The 13,127-nt window shown below is 36.9% G+C and overlaps 1 protein-coding gene across 25 annotated transcripts in view; it reads right to left on the bottom strand.

Moving 5' to 3' along the window:
• The window catches only part of ARAP2 (ArfGAP with RhoGAP domain, ankyrin repeat and PH domain 2), a 562,492-nt gene that overhangs the window by 73,047 nt on the left and 476,318 nt on the right, over positions 1-13,127 (bottom strand). The window lies entirely within an intron of this gene.

Genomic DNA, 13,127 nt, shown 5'->3' with positions numbered 1-13,127 from the left:
TTAACACTAGGGACCAAATGTCACCAAATCATAAGGGAAGAGAGCAGCAGCAGAAGAAAGGAACAGAAAAACTATAACAAAAGAAAATAATCAACACAATGGCAATAAGTTCATATCTATCAATAACTACATCAAATGTAAATGAACTAAATGTTCCAATCAAAAGATAAAGTGGGGGGGGTGAATGGATTTTTAAAAAACCTATATATATAGGTTATAGATAGCTATAAGCATATATATGCTGTAAGAGACTCAGTTCAGATCTAGAGATACACACAGACTGAAAGTGAAGGCAAGGAAAATGATATTCCATGCAAATAAAAAGAAAACTGGCGTAGCAATACTTATATTAGACAAAATGGACTTTAAAACAAAAAACTAACAAGGGACAAAAAAGAACATTATATAATGATAAAGGGATCAACCCGACAAGAGGATAGAACACTTGTAAATATCTCTGCATCCACATATGGACACCTAACTATATAAAGCAAATATTAAGGCATAAAGGAAGAAATTGACTATACGTACACACACACACACACATGCAATGAAACATTACTCAGCCATAAAAAAAAAATAAAAGAATAAAAAGAATAAAATCTTGCCATTTGTGACAACATGGGTGGACAGAGATGGTATTATACTAAGTGAAATATGTCAAATATCATATGATTTCACTTATATGGGGAATCTAAGAAAAAAAAATAGATACGGACCCCTAGATATAGTGAATAATGTGGTGGTTGCCAGAGAGGAGGAGGGTGAAGGGATGGGCAAAATAAGGGAAAGGTACAAACTAAGTAGAAAATAAGAGGTACAAACTTCCAGTTAAAATAAATGTGACACGGGGATACAATGTACTGCACAAGGATATACTGATATATAATAATCTCTTAAGATGACAAACAGTAGACAGATTTATCAATGGTGATCACTTTACTATATATATAAATGTTGAATCACTATGTGTACACCTGAAACTAACATTACGTGTCAACTGCACTTCAATTAAAAAAATTAAAAATGAATTGATAAATAAATAAATGCAAAGCCAATGGCATCATTTCCTAATCATTTCCCTTCTACAGCTCTGGGGTTTTCAAGACCAGAAAGTCTTTATGATCTGGCCTATATTTTCCCCTCCAATTCTTCCAGTCTCCTACACTAAAGACACACTTAAAAAAAAATTCACATTTTATTGCAATAAATATTTCCTGATCCTTGGCTGGCTATTCCAGCCCTCCTCCAAGTATACTCCATCCCCAACATTCTGTCCCTAATGTCCGGATGCTTAGTCTGTGTGTCCCTTCCTAATATGAATGCTGATTTGCCCTCCATTATACCATCTGTTCTATATATAAATGTTTTTGCTGCTAGAACCCAAATGGAAGAAAGCACTTTGGTATGTCTAGTCATTAGCACGGTGCGTGGCATTTCGTGGTACATAATAGTTTTTAAGTCCTATCACTAGATATAAAAAATTTGACTTGAAACAGAAGTTAAAAGTAATCACTGATGTATTTATAAGTATATTTATACCAAAGTAAAACTATTTGATCTTGATTTCAAACTCTGAGCGGGCTACTTTGGATTCAACCTAAAGAGAAAGAAATGAGCTGCGTGAACACTAGGTTGTTGTTTTATTTGTTTTGTTTTAGGGGGGTGCTCATCTTTTACGTTCCTGACAATTCACCAGCCCTCATTTAAAAGGAAAATAAAAGTCCACCTTTCTTTCCTTCAGCGTCCTTTCTGTGTTTCTCTAATACTATAAAGCGAGCGGCGCCTTACTACACACCGCTAACACCTTCTGAACTCGCTGAAACTTCTACCTCTTCCCTGACATGCGTGCCTGTAATCTTCATCTCCTGCTTTCTGACACGTGTATCTATTGTTCTTATTTTCCACCGCACCAGAGCAGCCCTGACCTCCTGTTTCTGTAATTTTCTTTTTGAAGAAATATGACACTTGCTGTAATATTGCTGACATGCTTTAGCCTTTTTGTTTATCTCAAATCATCTTTAGCTCAAAAGCGTTCTATTGCTGGGTACCATTTGTCTAACTGAAACTACGTAACTCGGGAAACTTCCCTGAGGAGATATCAAGCCCCCACATTATGGAGACAATCAAAATTATGACTTGCTAAATTCAGGTCTTTAGGTAAAGGGAAAGTTTTAATTTCTGTTGATTCTTACATATTGTCTTTTAACTTGATACTTAAACTCTAAATATATACAACATATTTGGTACGGTCTGCTTATAAACAAACTGGTACAGTGGGTGAGTATTCAGCAAGCAGTGAAAGAAATCCAAAATGCAACAACTTTCCTGCAATACCAGTATAATTCTGCCATCAACTGTGCACATTTCAAACTTTACATTTTCTTTCTAGTCAGAAGAATTCCCATGATGACAAGTTTAGCTGTCTCCTTGTGAACTAGTGAGGGGTAGAACAAGTAATGACAAGTTAACTCCTGAGTCAACTTGTCAAACACTGAATCCTAAACTATAGCATCTAGTGAAGTAGATGTGTGACATTTAATAGCCTCAGTTCGACAGCTCTCTCCTGTGATGCTTATCGAATCTTTGTGCCTGGAATAAAGCACCAAAAGACTCAACAAAAATGCTGGCCGACTTTGTGACTTCAAGTTTTATCAAACAATAATTTTACATTTCTAAATGAGAATTCCAAAGAAATAGTTCATTTACATCTTGAAAATTTGAAAAGTTACTTTGAAGAACTCTAACTACAGAGACATAAATTATTCTAATTGTCCATTCCTCAAACATAAATTTTAAAGGGCACTTCAAAGTCATAAAGAAATATTCTTATATCCTACAATGAATCAAGACAGTTCAATAAGACCTAAAAACCAAGCCCCAGGACTTACAAAAACAATTTTCTCAAAATTGCAATTTAATAACCACAAAGTGTAGACAGACCATCATATTTGAGCCTCGCCTACTGCCCCAAACCAGAATGCTTTCACAAATAAGATCAATAAATCTGACTGTATTACAATCACACGAGGAACATCTTAAACACAACTAAAAAGCAAACAGCAAGCCCCACAAATAGGACTGAAAAAGGGAGTAGTAAGTCAGCATTTGTTTGGCCAAAACTACTTTATTTTGCTTTCATTTCTGAAAGATATATTTTTTAAAGATTTTATTTATTTATTTGACAGAGGGAGAGACAGCCAGCGAGAGAGGGAACACAGACAGGCGGAGTGGGAGAGGAAGAAGCAGGCTCCCAGCGGAGGAGCCTGACGTGGGGCTCAATCCCAGGACTCCAGGATCACGCCCTGAGCCGAAGGCAGATGCTTAACAACTGAGCCACACAGGCACCCCCTGAAAGATATTTTTTGGTAAATTTAGTATTTTAGGTTAACAGCAGCTGGGTTGCTTATTTTGTGAGTTTTTTTTTTTTTTTTAATTGTTGTTGTTTTGTTTTTCTCCAGCACTTGAAAAGATTTCAACACACTGTCTTCTGGCTTGCACTGTTTGTGATGAGACACTCTCATCTTTGTCACCTATATTTAATGTGTCTTTTTTTCTCTTGGTACTTAATTTTTCCCCCCTCACAATGGTTTTCAGCAATTTGATTATCATGCTTGAGATATGCTGATCTCAGTACATATGTGGGTTAAGAGTTTTTATCAATTTCGTATAAGATTTGCCCATAAGTCTTCAAGAATTTTTTGACTTCTTTCTCTGCTCTCATTTTGGGTATTCTAATGAACACTTACAGACTGCTTGATACTGCTCCCACTGGTCACGGAGGCTCTGTTGATTTTATTCAGTCTTTTTCTTCTCCATGCTTGTGTTTTGGTAGCTTCTATTGTCATGCTTTCAAGTCATCGACCTTTTTTTATGTAGAATCTGCTATGGCATTAAGCTGATCCAGTGAAGTTTTCTTTACAGAGACTGTATTCCTCAGGTTTAGAAATTCCATTTAGTTCTTTTTTTTAATTATCCATTTTTCCTCATTATGTTTATGTTTTCTTTTACATCTTTGAATACACTTATAATACTTAATAATCACCATTTAGAGTCTTTGGCAATTCCATTATCCTTCTCACTTCTGGTTCTGTTCCTGTGAACTGATTTGCCCCCAACGCTAGTAATTTTAATCATACGCTAGACATTGTGAGTGCTGTCAGGACTGTTGTCTTCTTTCAGAGAGTGTTGATGTTTATTTTGGCGTCATCTGCCTGTTCAACCTCTGGCAACTAAGTAACTCAGGGAGCACCTGGGTCCTTTGGAGGTCTGTTTTTAAGCTTGGTAATAGGTAAAAATAAATCTACCTTTACTCTAGGGCTAGGTTAGCCTTAAATCTGTGGTGTTACCTTTTTGGGGTCTTTGCCAATGCCCTGTGTGTTTAATGAGGTCTCACCAAGCTGGATGGAATGTGAATGCTCTCCAGTGTCACCTAAGCTCTGGGAATTGTTCAGCTCATAGTACCATGGAAGCTGTTTCTGCCCAGCCTCTGGGAATCTCACCTGACAAATATCCAGATTAGTACCAAGCCACAGGTAAAAGGAAACTTCTATGAAGATTTCCAAAACTCTCTTCTACATATTTACCTCTGTTCTAACACTCTCTGGAGAATTGTAGCTACTACACATTCCCTAAACTCCTATATCTACCTTTTTTGCAATGTAGCAAAACCACCACATTCTGCTTCAGTCTCCCCTTTCCCTGTGCCACGGACTGGAAAGTGCTTACAAGTAGAGAGACAGGTGATCTTAAATCTTACTTCTTTTTTTTCCCCCTTCTCTCCATAATCACAATCCTGGAATGCATATCATCCCAAAGTCTGAAAATAATTTGATATATTTTGTCCGGCTTTCTAGTTGTTTGAAATGGGAGGGCATGTTCCATGCCAGTTATATCTTCATGGTCAGAAATGGGAGTCTGGCACATTTCCTTTAGTCACTGCATCCATAAATCATTCTCATTTTAATTTAGAGAGATACAGTATTTCTTCCCCACACCTTCAGATAAGAGTTCCCTGTATAAGGCTGGAAGTTTAGCCAGAAGCAAACAAACAATTGTGAAGAAAATGTGCAGATGCAGAGACTGTATCACAAAAATAATGCAGAAAGAAATACTGTTCTAAATATCTTGTTTCCTCTGAAGCCAAGAGTTCGGTAAAAAGTGCCAAAGCACCTAACTCCCCAGGAAGGCAAAGGCTCCATTTTACAATCTCGTCTCTGCACACTATTAGGCAATCACCTACAGGAATGGAAGAAACAGCCCTGTTTCAAGTCTGCTTAAAACCTCTAATGGTGTTCCACTGGCTGCAGAATAAATCCAAATTCACACTTTTAACAACAGTATTTTTTTAAGTTTTAAAATACCTTTTAAAAAAATACATCTTCTGTACCCTTGTAAAGAACCTGCAATTCTTTCCAGAACAAGGCAAATTATTAACTGTATTTACTAATATGGTGTCAATCTATCTTTCATTGGATCATGCTTCCTCCTCAGGAACTCAAGGTCAAGGCCAATTTTCACTGACATTGTTCCTTAGCCATCCTATTCCTCTGAACCTATTGTTTCCACCTCCTGGAATACTTTAGTCTCTTAGCCTCTATTTCTATTTCCATTCTATTTCTATTGAAATCCTACCTAGAATTCCAGATCCAGTTAAATATATTTTAAAAAAATTATTATCCTGCTCCCATTTATTGAGAAGCAATCTTCTCATTCTTTCATATTTTTTCAGATACTATCGCATTTATTTGTTCATAACCTTACATTCTAGTATATGGACGGTGCTTTAAACTGAGTAAGAGAAACTGTGGAAGCAAATAATATATACTTTAAATTCAACCTTGTGTTCAGTAGTCATGCATTCCCTTTATTGTAATTCTATCTAAAAAAAAAAAATCACTTCATAAAGTTTGAATAGTCGCTTTCTTTTTGCAAAACCTGTGGAGGCGGTGAGAGAAGAGAATCTCTTGTTTGCCTTGGCAACCTTCAGATTAAACTATCTCTATGAATGAAATCATCAGAAAGTTACAAAAGCAGTCAAGCTGATATTGTGGGCAATAGGCTACCATTTAATTTGCAATTACATGCACAATTTAGAAACCACTTTAAGATAATTCACCCTCCAGAGTATTGCTAACATATCAGCTGCTGCAAAATACAATTCAAGAGGGGAAAAAAAACCCACATCATATGTAATAAATTGATATGAAATAAGAATCTTAAATTTAGGGCGTTAATCTCCCAAATTGAGAAAAGTAGTCTGTTCCATAATTGTGGAATATACTGATGCAGTCTTGATTCTCCAGTGTTAGCTTCCTTATGTCTGGAATTTGCAATTAAAACTGAATGCAGCCAGGCTTGGGAACCATCAAGTGCGTTATGCTTTACTATAGGTCAACCAAGGAATCTTAAAAAACACACACACACTAAAAAAAAAAAAAAAAAAAAAAAAATGCCAGTCTTATCTGTTTGTGATAACGTATCTGAGTTATTCATATCGTACTCATTACAACCAAGAACCTTTCAGTAAAAGCTTAATACTAGGTGTCTCTGACAAGTGGGCATGTAGCTGTAAATAGTGAAGGTTGTAAACAGAGCAGCTTATTCATCAGAACAAGATATACAGAGAGTGCAGGCTGAAGCGCAGAAACAGTTTTCAAATTTTAAGAAAAGGATGTTTTGAACATTCCAGTTAAAGTGGATGTATAACCTACTATCCAGGAAAATGCCTTCTGACCTCATGGTCCAGAACACTCACTAACAATAGATATTCAAAAACATTTTTTTTTTTCACACAAAGAAATCCTAACTAAGGCATAAAAGAAAAAGCAAAATCTAAATCCCAATAATAGCACCAAATAGCATGCCAGAAACCCTTAAGTGTAATCAAGAAAGCTTTATTTTCCAAAATAATAATTTTAAAAGTATACAAAGAATACACATTAAAGTGACACCATCTGGAACACCTTCTGTTTAGAGCTTTTTAGAGCAAAAATGCTCTGTGTGTGCAAAATATTATTGCAGTATTTTTCCGTCTAAAGACACTCATGCTATGCACATAGAGAAAATCACCATGAAGATTAAAATCTATATCTAAATAGTGACTATATTCAGTGGATGATTATCAATTTATGAGCTTTTCCAGTTCAGGGGGTTCCTTCTCCTCCTTGGCTTTAAGAAATATTAATATATTTTAGCACTTTAACCAAAGGTAGACAAGGACAGGGAAAAGATGTGAAATTAATTTATTAAATTTATTTATGATTTGCAATTCTGGTTGAAGATATTACTAGCAAAAAAAACAAAGGTTAAACATAGCTGATTGGTTTCTCTCTCTTTCAATTATTCACAATATCTCTATATGCCATCAACATGAATAATTGGAAGATGTTTTATTTCCTAAAGCCACAATTTTATCTGTCATTGACAAGTCTAACAATCTATTTTAGCTTACAGTCATTATTTCCCAAGAGGCTAAGAGATCAAAAAAGAGATGAAAAAGAGGGCAATGCAATGAAATTCTCTTCTTTTGACATGGTATTAAAACAGCTCTTAAACAATCACATCTACAATTAACTGGCCTTGTTTGAATACTGGGAGAGAAGCACACATTCCCTATCTCGGTAAATGAGAACAACCATTCGTAAAAGCTCACAAGTTGTCCTTATCTTCTAGTTCACAAAGCAATTGAAAACCATCTTTCTCCACATTCCACCCTCAAGATCTAGAAAGTTTCTAACATCCAAAACCGTCCATCAATTCCTCTTTTCTTCCAGTTACAATCAAGGGGCCTTGCTTTCTTCTTGTCCTCCCTCTTATACCTTCAATATCTCCCTTTTTGTGTCTCCTTCTGTCAAAATTTAAACTTGCACAAGTTCAAACCACCTAAAACAAACTGCACATACATACCCTTCCTGGGATAAATCCCTTCAACCTCTAGAATCCTATTAACCTCCAGACATCCTCGCCAAACTCCTCACCAGCTATTTCAAGTTACCCAATTCCCAGGCTTAATCTAATCCAGCTTCTGCTTTATCACTCGTGCCTGCTTCAAAGTCACCAGATGGACTCCCCATCAATGATCCAATGAAGTATCTGCCCTCATCAGGCAGCACCTAACAGTTCTGACTTTCCTGCCTTCTTCTAACACTCTCTTCCCCTGGGCTTTGTGACCCTACTCCTGGTTTCTTGCTTCACTTTCTGGATAAACTAGCTTAACAACCCAAGGCAGCTACTTTGCCCTGACAATTACTGGGCTCTAAGATGATGTGTATTCATCAAGGCTCCAACACATGAATTCTTCCCTTCTCACTCTATAGACTCTTCCTACGTGACTTCTTGCTCTTCCTTCCATATATGGGTAACTCCAAAATCTATAACTCTACCCCATTAACCTTTACATGAACACCCTATCTATAAATATCACTTCCTCCCAGCATGTTGTCCTTAGATGTTTATAAGCAACTCTTGTTCAACACATCTAAAATCAAACTCATTATTTCCAAGCTCCCTCTCAAACCTGCTCTTTTCCTATTATTCTCTATTTGAAGCTGATTTAGTCACATAACACATATACAAATACACACACATATATACATACACGTGTGTATACGTATATAAATACACAAATATATAAATATGAGAGCTTACTTTGCCCCACACCCCCTCCAGATGTGCCATAGCTGGTACATCTGCATTCTCTTTGTTCTGTCAGGGTGTATAATCTAGTGCACTCACAATCTCCCAGGCTCATTCTTAACTATTCACACTTCTGACCTCCCTTCTTTCTGCTCTCTCTTTAATTAGGTAAGAATGATATGGAGATATACATATTTTTTTTCTAACAAAGTATTTTCTAATAAAATGATTTTTTCTAATAAAAGTTTCTCATAAAATGCCGAAATTTTAAATTCTGGTAACTTATATAGTTTATCCAGGATCCTGTTACATTTGTTGACTTAATTCTTTTTTTTTTTTTTTTAAGATTTTATTTATTTATTCGACAGAGATAGAGACAGCCAGCGAGAGAGGGAACACAAGCAGGGGGAGTGGGAGAAGAAGAAGCAGGCTCATAGTGGAAGAGCCTGATGTGGGGCTCGAACCCAGAACACTGGGATCACGCCCTGAGCCGAAGGCAGACGCTTAACCGCTGTGCCACCCAGGCGCCCCTGTTGACTTAATTCTTGAGAACGATTTGGTGTCGGGAAGTTAAACTTAATTCTTGTTTTATTTTTTTTAAAGATTTTATTTACTTGACAGAGAGAAAGGGGGAGAGAGAGAGCACAAGCAGGAGGAGCAGCAAGCAGAGGGAGAAGCAGGCTCCCCATTGAACAGAGAGCCGGATGCAGGACTCGATCCCAGGACCTGGGCTTAACTGACAGCCACCCAGGTGCCCTTTAATTCTTGTCCCAAAAAGAAAAGAATATTTAGGTTGTTAAGTTACTAATTGACCTCACCTTGAGTTCAAAATGGATTCATGAAAATTAATAAAAGAAAATCTTATTTAGAATGGAGTCAGGAGGCCAGAAGGGGGAGCTCTCACGCACAACTAGTTAGTTAATTGCAGACCCAACAGGAAGGGAATCTTGCAAGCCCATACTACTTCAAACACTTCTTTACCACTCAGGCAGGAGGAAGAAAGGTTTTCTCCTCCCCAACAACTGTCCAGCCAATGAGAAACCATCACAACTCAGCCAATGAGAAGCCACTATGAATTGCCAGTTTTACTCCACAAGACCTTTTGTTTATAAAAGCTTCCCCAAGTTCCCAAAGACTACTCCTTCTCTTTTGATCTCCAGACTTGCCTATGCTGTCATTGTAGGTGCTTGTCCCTAATTGCAATTCTCTGTTCCCAAATAAACCCATTTTCTCTGGTGAAATAATTGGCAGCTTTACCTCAGAGGTAAGAGATTACCCTCCTCGGCATCACATAGGCCCTGGAAGGCTGTTAGAGTGCTTGAAACAGCCTGATACAGTGAGTTCTATACACATTCTCATCATTGTATTCTTGTTGTTGTCAGATTATCATTGATTTGGAGAAAAGAGTAAAAGCAAGGAAAAGCAGGGTGTAAGCATGTGATAAATATAGTTGTTTTCAAATGGTACATTTTGATGGCAGCTGTTCAAAGAGATTTAAGGAAAATAACTTGGGTTATATATTTGTCCCTGTATTTCTCTGACTCATTCCTTGTTCTTCACTTTAGTAAAAATGCTTGCAACATAACTTGTTAATAACACATGTAGATAAAAATTTGGAAATTATTATCAAAAACACGATTAAGCAGCTCTGACCATTATTTTGCAATTCCATTAGTTTTCAACTATTCTATGCACTCAGAGTATATCTGAGTTCACCTACTGATTCCTGTAGTCCCGTGGAAAGATTAAGATGTTACAAAATAACAAAACACTTGGTCTTCTGGCTTCCTTATTTTTGCCTTCATGAGGGAGTGCATTGCATGTAATAAGCATTAAATAAAAAGTCATCAAATTGATTAGAATAATTCCAATCTCTATTTGCTATGTTTTATCCCATGTTTGCAACATTTTAATTAAAACCTATGTACAATTGGTCAAATCCTTCTTAGCCTGAAAACAGTAAAGACAAAACAAAACAAAAAAACACCTTGGCTATAGTAACCTGAAAATTTAAATGATATATACAATAAATTCAACTAACAAGCTGCTGTTGGTTTATTTGTTTAAAAACATGAGTTCTGGGAGTTCAGACTCCAAATCTGTATTGCTGACCAACTTTTTTCCTGCCATTATGGTAGCAGGCAACAGGCATTCTGTAAATATGAATAGATGACTGTAAAAACTGCATTGTGCTAGTACTTTAATGATATAATACTATCTATACATAATACTACCTCATTGTTACTTGTGAACATATAATGAACAGTACTCTGAAAGTACAGTGAAACCATCATCTGGTAGCAAAAACCGGAATCTCCAGTATCATGAACCATTACAATCCTAGAAACAAACAAGTAAAAACACAGAATACTAATCACGACTGTAAATTAAAAAACACCCTCTGACATAAATATCTAATCAGCAATATGCTTGCTGTCTAAGCTGTTGATGTCCTCTCATGAAACTGAAGAAAAGACAGGTTCAGACAACTGTTGAAAGTCATTATTCATGTCACCAGCAAAGAAAATAACCAAAGGGAAAGCTAATTCAGCTGTATTTTTATATTATAGATGTTTTTGCAAATTATCTTGTACTCTTGTAGAGTTAAACATACTACATCACTGTAATTAAGGAATTTTAAAGCAAATGATAAAAAATAGGAAAAAAATTCAGTTTGTTCAAGAGACTATATTTAAATGTTGTGATAATGACCCTTAGCTGCCCCTTCCTAGGCTCTTTTTCTGGATCATCCCCCTCTTCTTGATCTCTAATTATTAAAGTCCCAGGGGCTTCATCTTCAAGTCTGTTTTCTGTCTATGCTCTTTGTCTAGGTGAATCCATCCGGTTCCTTGGCTAATTAATATCAATGTGTTGATGACTTCCAAATCTCTATCTCCAGTTGCAACCTCTCCACTTAATTCCAGACTTGTATATCCACATGCCCACTGACCAACCCCACTTCGCCGTCAAATAGACATCTCAACGTTACCATTTTCAATATTAAATTCTCCATCTACTACACCAAACTTACTAGTATCCTAACTCTACTCTCCTGTATTTGTTATCTGGAAAAAAACAGCATTATCATTCATGTACTTGCCCAGGCCAAAATCTCAGGGTAATCCTTAACCCTTACACTGACCTGATCCATCAATAAACCCTCTGGCCTCTGCTTTCACAACGGCTCCAACCACTCAACACTATCTTATTATGTCTGCCATCTCTTGCCTGGCCACTGCAGCATCATCCTAACTGGACACTCACTTTCACTCCTGTACCCCAAAAGCTTATTCATCTGAAGTCAGAGTAGACCTTTAAACACCAAAGTCATATCATTCCACTTCCTGGCTCTCAAAATGAGCACCTTCCCATCACACTTAGAATAAAATTTAAATCTTTACATATTATAACCGGTAAGACTCTATACGATCAGGCCCCAAGAGATCTCTGAAGTAATTTCTTTCCACCCTCAAACTCATTCGAATCTCCCAGACAACAGCAGCTTGCTTACAGACCGCGAACATGCTAAGTACAGCACACTGTTAAGGTCTTCAAAATATCTTTGACCTTATACCTGGAACATTCTATTCGGACCGCTCCACGGTTTGCTTCTTCACCTTAGGCACATCTCTAATCAAAGATACCCTCTCTAACCACCCTATCTAAAACAGAATACTGCTCCATCAGGCTTTCTCTCTTCACCTTATTTTTCTTCAAGCATTTAAAATTGATGGACATGGTATTATGTAATTATTTTTTTTTTAAAGATTTTATTTATTTATTCGACAGAGATAGAGACAGCCAGCGAGAGAGGGAACACAAGCAGGGGGAGTGGGAGAGGAAGAAGCAGGCTCATAGCGGAGGAGCCTGATGTGGGGCTCGATCCCCTAACGCCGGGATCACGCCCTGAGCCGAAGGCAGACACTTAACCGCTGTGCCACCCAGGTGCCCCTATGTAATTATTTTTTTGTCCGCTTATATTCTGTTTCTACCACTAGTGCACATGCTTCATGAGGGTATAAACCATGTCCATTTTATTCAGCACTGTATCCCCAATACCTGTAACAGTATCTGCTACACAGTAGGTGCTTAATAGTTGTTGAAAAAGCAAGTAAATTCAAGAAGTCAAGTTTTATTTTTGCATGTCTCACATGCATAGATAATTCAGGTTATTATTTATATTCATCGTACACCTACACTGAAACATATTCAGAACTGCCAAAGTGCTTCCAAATACTTAAATGTGAATGTCCCAAAGGCATCTCAGTCTACAGAAAAGTATAATAATTGATCACACTGATTTTTTCATGACAAATATAAAAATATGCAACCTTTATTGGTATAGTCTTTCTACTGAAGAGTGTGTGTGTATATCTATCTATATCTATCTATCCACATATAGAGACAGACATGCACACACTTCAGAAAATTTCCAACAGGCTATAAAATAGGGGGTTTTCCCTCAAAGAAGATACCCAAAACACCCTACT

The sequence above is a fragment of the Ursus americanus genome, chromosome 8, assembly GCF_024610735.1.
Source record: "Ursus americanus isolate L20-20 chromosome 8, mUrsAme1.1.p, whole genome shotgun sequence".
Classification (NCBI taxonomy): Eukaryota; Metazoa; Chordata; class Mammalia; order Carnivora; family Ursidae; genus Ursus; species Ursus americanus.
This window is presented reverse-complemented; position numbering and strand designations above follow the sequence as displayed.